At 41.7% G+C, this 8,528-nt stretch overlaps 1 long non-coding RNA gene across 1 annotated transcript; it reads right to left on the bottom strand.

The window, feature by feature from the left end:
- Nucleotides 1-5,905: 5,905 nt before the first annotated feature.
- On the bottom strand, nucleotides 5,906-8,014 carry LOC126067511 (uncharacterized). The gene is made up of 3 exons (XR_007515424.1): nucleotides 7,799-8,014; nucleotides 6,988-7,397; nucleotides 5,906-6,458 (listed from the first exon to the last, which is right to left on the bottom strand). It is a non-coding gene; the product is annotated as an uncharacterized LOC126067511 (long non-coding RNA).
- Between the last annotated feature and the right edge of the window lie 514 nt (nucleotides 8,015-8,528).

Genomic DNA, 8,528 nt, shown 5'->3' with positions numbered 1-8,528 from the left:
GAACTAAATTGATGGCACCTAACAACAACATCAACATACTTATATTTTATATTAGAGTTTTATAACTAGATTCACAACACATGTTAAAGTGATCATCCCATAAGTCTACAACATCATCAGTTTCTATCAGACTAAGCTATTTAATTCATAAAGTGCTCATTTCCAACCACAAACCTACCCTCACGTACTTCACTTAGTTAGCATGTATTCCATCCTTAACTGTACTGGGAGCCTACACATCTCTCAGGAAAATGTGACTGTCCCAATATCTTAAAAAAATCTCATCCCTTTTAAGTTCCATTTCTGGTAAAATTTGTAATTAAATGCTCTCTGTGTGATATGTTTTAACACTATTTCCACAGCAGTGGTTTGTGTGGCATTCTGTCTCTATTTTTTCTTCCACGACCAAGCCTATTTCTTTGCTCTTGGCAGTTTTTCCACCTTAAAACTTTTTTTTTTTTAGTTTGGGATTTTAGCTGTCTCCAACTTCCAATGCAAATGGAGCTAGTATTTTTTGCTTTTTATTTTTCTCATGACTTTTGGATAACTTGCAGGAAAAGGAGGAGGCAGTGGTGACTTTATGCTTCCATCTTCACGTTGGAATTCACACCTTCCTTCTTAACACACTTTGCTTACATGGCTTCTGGGACACTACATGTACTCATTGGGCGGTCCAGACTCATTGGGCGGTCCCATACTTGGTGTAAGTGGAGGTGGAAGAGTTGGGTGAAGGTTAACACTCAAAAGAATGCCGTACACATCTCTGGGCGTGGACTTTGCAACCAAAGAGAGAAACAGAATACCGCACTTAGTCCTCTAACATGGGCATAGTTTCTCTTTTAATGAAACTGGGGAAACAGACTAAGGTGCCCTTCCATCAGGAAAGGCACCTCCCCTTTTGGCATCTGAAGGGGCCTCTTGAGCTTACCTCCCTTCTATACAGCCTGAAGAGAAGCCTGCCTTCTGCGCCCACCTCCCAACAATCCACCTAAAGCCCCCAGGTCAGTCTTCTCACTCCAGGGAAAAGCTACAACGGAAACAGACCTTGCTGCTGAATGAACACACATCAGCTACCTGTACCAATGAATTAAAGGGTTTTCTTTCTTTTTTTATTAACTTTTATTGAGCTTCAAATTAACGTTTACAAATCAAGTCAGACTGTCACATATAAGTTTATATGCACCTTACTCCATGCTCCCACTTGCTCTCCTCCTAATGAGTCAGCCCTTCCAGTCTCTCCTTTCGTGACAATTTTGCCAGCTTCCAACTCTCTCTATCCTCCCATCCCCCCTCCAGACAGGAGATGCCAACACAGTCTCAAGTGACCACTTGATATAATTAGCTCACTCTTCATCAGCATCTCTCACCTACCCACTGTCCAGTCCCTTTCATGTCTGATGAGTTTTCTTCGGGATGGTTCCTGTCCTGTCCCAACAGAAGGTTTGGGGACCATGACCGCTGAGATTCCTCTAGTCTCAGTCAGACCATTAAGTATGGTCTTTTTATGCGAATTTGGGGTCTGCATCCCACTGATCTCCTGCTCCCTCAGGGGTTCTCTGTTGCGCTCCCTGTCAGGGCAGTCGTCGATTGTGGCTGGGCACCAACTAGTTCTTCTGGTCTCAGGATGATGTAGGTCTCTGGTTCATGTGGCCCTTTCTGTCTCTTAGGCTCTTAGTTGTCATGTGACCTTGGTGTTCTTCATTCTCCTTTGCTCCAGGTGGGTTAAGACCAATTGATGCATCTTAGATGGCCACTTGTTAGCATTTAAGACCCCAGACGCCACATTTCAAAGTGGGATGCAGAATGTTTTCATAATAGAATTATTTTGCCAATTGACTTAGAAGTTCCCTTAAACCATGGTCCCAAAACCCCCGCCCTTGCTCCACTGACCTTTGAAGCATTCACTTTATCCCGGAAACTTCTTTGCTTTTTGTCCAGTCCAGTTGAGCTGACCTTCCATGTATTGAGTATTGTCCTTCCCTTCACCTAAAGCAGTTCTTATCTACTAATTAATCAGTAAAAAACCCTCTCCCACCCTCCCTCCCTCCCCTCCTCGTAACCACAGAAGTATGTGTTCTTCTCAGTTTATACTATTTCTCAAGATCTTATAATAGTGGTCTTATACAATATTTGTCCTTTTGCCTCTGACTAATTTCGCTCAGCATAATGCCTTCCAGGTTCCTCCATGTTATGAAATGTTTCATAGATTCGTCACTGTTCTTTATCGATGCGTAGTATTCCATTGTGTGAATATACCACAATTTATTTATCCATTCATCCATTCATGGGCACCTTGGTTGCTTCCAGCTTTTTGCTATTGTAAACAGAGCTGCAATAAACATGGGTGTGCATATATCTGTTTGTGTGAAGGCTCTTATTTCTCTAGGGCATATTCCGAGGAGTGGGATTTCTGGGTTGTATGGTAGTTCTATTTCTAACTGTTTAAGATATCGCCAGATAGATTTCCAAAGTGGTTGTACCATTTTACATTCCCACCAGCAGTGTATAAGAGTTCCAATCTCTCCGCAGCCTCTCCAACATTTATTATTTTGTGTTTTTTGGATTAATGCCAGCCTTGTTGGAGTGAGATGGAATCTCATCGTGGTTTTAATTTGCATTTCTCTAATGGCTAAGGGTTTTCTTTTATATTCACATGGAAAACAAAAAAAGGCCAGACCCTGGAGGGAAAACAAAAGCCTGAAAAATAAGCATTAAGGAGAACAGACCTGAAGTCTGGTAAACACGTTTAATGCAAATAAAAGACAACAGCCTAAAAGACAGGCACCAAGATGAATAGATTGAAGACTATGCAATTTATTGTAAGAAGTTGAAGAGAACAATTTTTGAAAATTCCAACTAGTGTCCCCAAATCAATGTAAGGAGAATCTTACTTCCATGAAATGAGAACAGTCTTCTATGAAAAAAGGAAAAGTCCACGGATATTAAATATTTTGTTGCTGATTTGTGAAAACAAAATCCTTCAGAGGAGGCTTGAAAACAAAATGACATGGATGACAGAAATGGGCAAATCTCTCATTGTATAGAGTAAAGTCACACACACACACACACACACACACACACTCAAAATGGAAGTGATGAAAGAAAAGTCAAGGAACACAGATGGATGATCAAGGAGAGACACTAACCATCTTGCTGCACACCTGGGCCTTCATCTCAATAGGACACATCCAAACCACCACTAACAGATGGCTGGTGGCTGCAGAGAGGACACCACAAACCCCCATTCTACCTCAGTAGAGTGGCCAGACTTAGTAAATAAAAATACAGGGCGCTCGGTTAAATTGGGACTTCAGATACGTGCATATCTTTTTGGTATAAGTATTCCCATGCAATATACGCTTTGTTCTATATGCCTTATACTTTGTCTAAGGAATCTCACATTCCACATTCTTGGGCAGGTTGGAACAAAAGCAGATGACAACTTACTCCCAACAATGGGCAGAAAGCTTGCAGTGGACTCGGCTACAATGGGTCTCCATCTGACCAAACGCCTCATGATGTTTCCTTTGAGATATTCTGGCTACCAACTCTTGAGAAATTACTGAAATCTTTGCAGCCCTTTGTGCTATCATCTGTACAAAGGGTATAATAAAAGTACTTACCTCATAAAGTTGTCAGAATTATATGAGCTAATCCAGGTAAGGAATATAACAGTGGCTGGTGCATAAGCATCCCTAAATTGTAGGCAATATTATAGCTGACCAAGTATTGTGATTTGTCACTCTATTTTCAAAGTTGGGACAGCAAAAATAATCAGAAAATGTATATATTCAAATTTAAATACTTACTGTTAAAGTAGCCGGAAAGTGTAAGGCAATTGTTAACAAAGAATTTAAAAAATGGTGTTTATTAGGCAAAAAGAACAAAAGAAAAGTAAAAGTGTTCAGATATTTCCACAAAACCTGAGATGAGGGAGGCGTATATCTCGTTTAGGTGATATTATAGATGAAAAAGTTCCTGATGGTGATAGAAAAAATGTTTACGTATATGTTGAATGCATCGAGGGTGATGAATAACAGAATAAAAATAAGGGTGTAGACCTTCAAAACCACTAGAAGAAGACAAGAAAGAAAAGGTAATAATGTAGGAAAAGGGTCAGGAAAGAAAAAAAATGAAGAAAAACAATTAACAGGAAAGCCCAGTTATTAAACATGTACACTCTTAAATCTCACTAAAAAAAAAAAAAGAGTAATAAGTAAATAACTCACCTAGGATGTGATCCTTTTTCTTCTGCTCCTGGGAAAGTTTAGAAAGCCACGAAGGCAGAGCTGGAGGAGAAGGAGGGAGCAAAGAAATCCTGAGAGGTAGTGTCTACCTTGAAGGTCTTCATAGCACTTGCCTAGAAATCCACACATAGCAGGTGATACCTCACGATGGAGAACGTCCCTTTGGTCCTTCAGCTCCTTCAGGTTGTTGTAACCCTGTATAATCATGTGGATCTAAGAGAAGCAGGCTTTACATTGGGAAAGTTAATATTTCTTCTTACTGGTTTCTAACAACTTATAACTTCTTTTGATTTAGTTGCAGACACACGCAAAACATCCCACAGTCCAATTAACAAAGTCAAGGATAAACCAATTATACTATATCAAAGAATGAGATGTCAGGTCACCGGTCCGTTATGAAACAGGTCACATACTGAATATTTTGAGGTCTGGGATTTACTTTACAAACAATCCAGTAGAGGCAAGTAGGAAGGTATGTGTGTATGTGCGGGTTGGTAGGAGAGTATGGGTGAAATAAAATCATCCCTGTGTTAATACCTGCTGAAGCTGGGTGATCTGTGTATGGGAGACATTATTTTCTTTACTTTTGTGTATATTTGAATATTCCCACAGCAAATAGTTTAAAAACGAATGCAACATCAGTTTACAAACAGTAATAACAACAAACATCTGATAGAGACTGGCTATTACTTTTCTAGTTACATTTCTAACTCCTTAGCTTTAAGGAAGTCTATTTAAAACAAACAAACAAACAAACGAAAAACAGTTTGTTTCCTTTCGGTGGCAGTTCTCCAAATGATTTTTTTTTTTTTTAATTAAGAAACATACTTTGGTTTCACTGCAGCACAGTGGACAGAACAATGGTCCGGGAGTTGGGGACCTTGGTGCTCTTTTTGGTTCTGCCCCTAACAAATAATGTAAATCTAGATTATAATCAATTATAATAATATTAATGATACTGATAATACCTCGCTATGGAAGCGGCACTGTTTTAAGTACTCTCCATAAATTACATACATTTACATTTACCATTTAATCCTTATAATAAAGCAAGAAGTATTGGGAAGTATTATTACTCCCATTTTATAGATAAGGAAATCGAAAGGGAAAAGTTAGAACAACTGTGGTGGAGCTGGCTTTGAGGCCCCACCTTCTGGCACCAGAAACCATGTGCTTAACCTCTATGCTAACTATTCTCTCAGGCCCAAAATGGGATTGGTTACACCAATTTGATGGGGTAGGTGTTTAAGAATTAAATCATATTTTTAATGACAGATGATCAAGGCAGTTAACACTTCGGTAGTATGCCAGGACCTGGGCTAAGTGCTTTGCCAGTGCTGTCTTATTCAATCCTCAGAACAACCTTGAGGTAGGTTTTGAGAATAACTTCATTTTACAGATGGGGAAAGTGAGTCTTAGAGGTCAGTCATTTTGCCTCTGGAGACTCAACCAGTGGTAGGCCTAAAATGTGAACTCAGCTGCCTTACTTCCAAACGCAGGCTCCTAGATCAGACCCACCACCTGCCCTTAGCCTGCAGGCACATAATAATATAATAATTATTACAGAATAACAATAGTATAATACATCAATAATAATATATAAATACAAATCAAATAAATGTTATAAAAATTCCCTTTTGGGGTCTGGGGACCATGGTTTCAGGGGACGTCTGAGTCAATAGGCATAATAAAATCTATTAAGAAAACATTCTGCATCCCACCTTGAAGAGTGGCATCTGGGGTCTTAAACGCTAGCAAGCAGATCTAACATGCATCAATTGGTCTCAACCCACCTGGATCAAAGGAGAATGAAGAACACCAAGGACACAAGGCGATTACAAGCCCAAGAGACAGAAAGGGCCACATGAACCAGAGACTACATCATCCTGAGACCAGAAGAACTAGATGGTGCCTGGCTACAACCGATGATGGCCCTGACAGGGAACACGACAGAGAACCCCTGAGGAAGCAGGAGGGCAGTGGGATGCAGACCTCAAATTCTCATAAGACCAGACTTAATGGTCTGACTGAGACTGGAAGGACCCCGGTGGTCATGGCCCCCAGACCTTCTGTTGCCCCAGGACAGGAACCATTCCCAAAGCCAACTCTTCAGACATAGATTGGACCGGACGATGGGTTGGAGAGGGATGCTGGTGAGGAGTGAGCTTCTTGGATCAGGTGGACACTTGAGACTATGTTGGCATCTCCTGCCTGGAGGGGAGATGAGAGGGTGGAGGGGGTTAGAAGCTGGCGAAATGGACATGAAAAGAGAGAGTAGAGGGAGAGAGTGGGCTGACTCATTAGGGGGAGAGTAATTGGGAGTGTGTAGCAAGGGGTACATGGGTTTTTGTGTGAGAGACTGACTTGATTTGTAAACTTTCACTTAAAGCACAATAAAAATTATTTAAAAAAAAAAATTCCCTTTCGTTCACACTGGTGCTGTGGACTCGACTCCCTAGTGCAAATTTGAGGAGCTTCTGGAAACAGCTCTTTAACATTTGGGTGACTTTTCCCAGTGCACTTTATTCGAAGAAACTTGTGCCCTCCCTCCTTATCCTTCCATGGAATCTGCAGATTGGAGCCAAATTGGCTTTCTCTAGGGGCAAATGCAGGGCAGGCTCGGGAACAAGGGCTTTAGAATCACAGTCCGTGTGGGATTCACCCAAGTTTTTGCTTCCGCTGGGTGTGGGCATAAACCCACCCAAAGCCCGCAAAGCAAACCTCTAACCTACGTTCTCACCTGTAGTGCACGTCTTTCATGTAGGACCTGGTCACTGAGCACCGCGCAGACCTGGTGGCTCCAGGGTTATCCAGGGTTATCTACCGCACAAAGCAGGAGACAAGGAACTGGGACGAACAATGAGGAAGAACTACACATGTGCAGAAGGGGCAGAGAAAGACCAATTCCCAGGGCCCTTCTCAGGGATAGCCATTTAATTCTGGACTTGGCTCCCAGTAAGCCTCCGCACTCCCTTCCTTAGGGAACACCTGAGGGGTTCCTTTCCTACCTTATTTGGCAAGTTGGGCGTATTTGCTGTCCAAAATCATCTCTACTTCTGTTTGGAGCCCTGGTTCCTTCATTAATCTCGAGGGTTAAGAATCTGAACCCCGCTCCACCTACAGCCAGTGTCCCTTTAGACAGAAAGGTACCTTGAGGAGGAAAGTTGTATGTCAGCTGCACGTATGAAAATAGATAAAAAATTTAACTCACATACCAGATAGGAAAGCCCAGCAAAATAGTAAAAGATTAATACCTGTGGCCTGCACGCTTTCTCCCCGGGATGCAAATACCACCTCCACCCAAAACTTGCTTTTCAAAATTTCAAAAGTAATACAGTAAAATGGCAGCTAAAACAGCAAATACACAAAAATCAAAGGGGAAAACCCCCAGAGTTCACGCATAACACCCCCTCTCAGAGATGACAACAGCCAGTGTTAGGTGACACTTAAAAAAAGAAAAGGATCCTAAAAGCTCGAACAAATCTGTCTTGGAAGAAGTACAGCCAGAACGCGCCTTAGAAACAAGAATGGCGAGGCTTCGTCTCCCATACCTTGGACGTGGTATCAGGGGGGACCAGTCCCTGGAGAAGGACATCATGCTGGGTGAAACAGAGGGTCAGTGAAAACGAGGAAGAGCCTCCACGAGATGGGCTGACCCAGTGGCTGCCACCGTGGGCTCAGGCGTAACAGCCACTGTGAGGACAGTGCAGGGCCCAGCAGTGTTTCATTCCGCTGTACCTAGGTCCCTACGAGTCAGAACCGACGCCACAGCACCTAAAAACAACAACAAAAAGCTCGATGTGTTATTTAATCTTTTCGTTAAACAACATATGGTTAGTAATTTTCTTTCCTTCTTAGACGTATTTGGAAAAATGTCAAACGTACAGAAAAGCTGCAGGAATGGTCATTTGGAATGAAGACCTACAAAGCCTTCACTCGATTTACCAGTGGTTAGTATCGTACCACATCTGCAAGCTCTCTTTCTCCTCTTCCTCCTCACCATTTGAGAGACAGCTGCAGACATCATGATTCATCACCCGTAAAACTTTTCGCATGTATCTCCTAAGGACAAGGACATTTCTTTACACAATAGCTACCACACAACTATCAAATCCAAGAAATGTAACACAGATACAATATTATTATCTAATATGTAGACCATATTCAAATTTCCCAGATTGTCCCCATAACATCTTTTATAACATTTTTCTGATCCAGGATCCAATAGCAACGGTTATGAGGATGGGCAGGACCGGGCAGTGTTTCGTGTTGTTGTACACA

This window comes from Elephas maximus, chromosome 25 (assembly GCF_024166365.1).
Source record: "Elephas maximus indicus isolate mEleMax1 chromosome 25, mEleMax1 primary haplotype, whole genome shotgun sequence".
NCBI lineage: Eukaryota > Metazoa > Chordata > Mammalia > Proboscidea > Elephantidae > Elephas > Elephas maximus.
The sequence above is the reverse complement of the archived record's forward strand: the minus strand, read 5'-3'. Positions and strand labels throughout refer to the sequence as shown.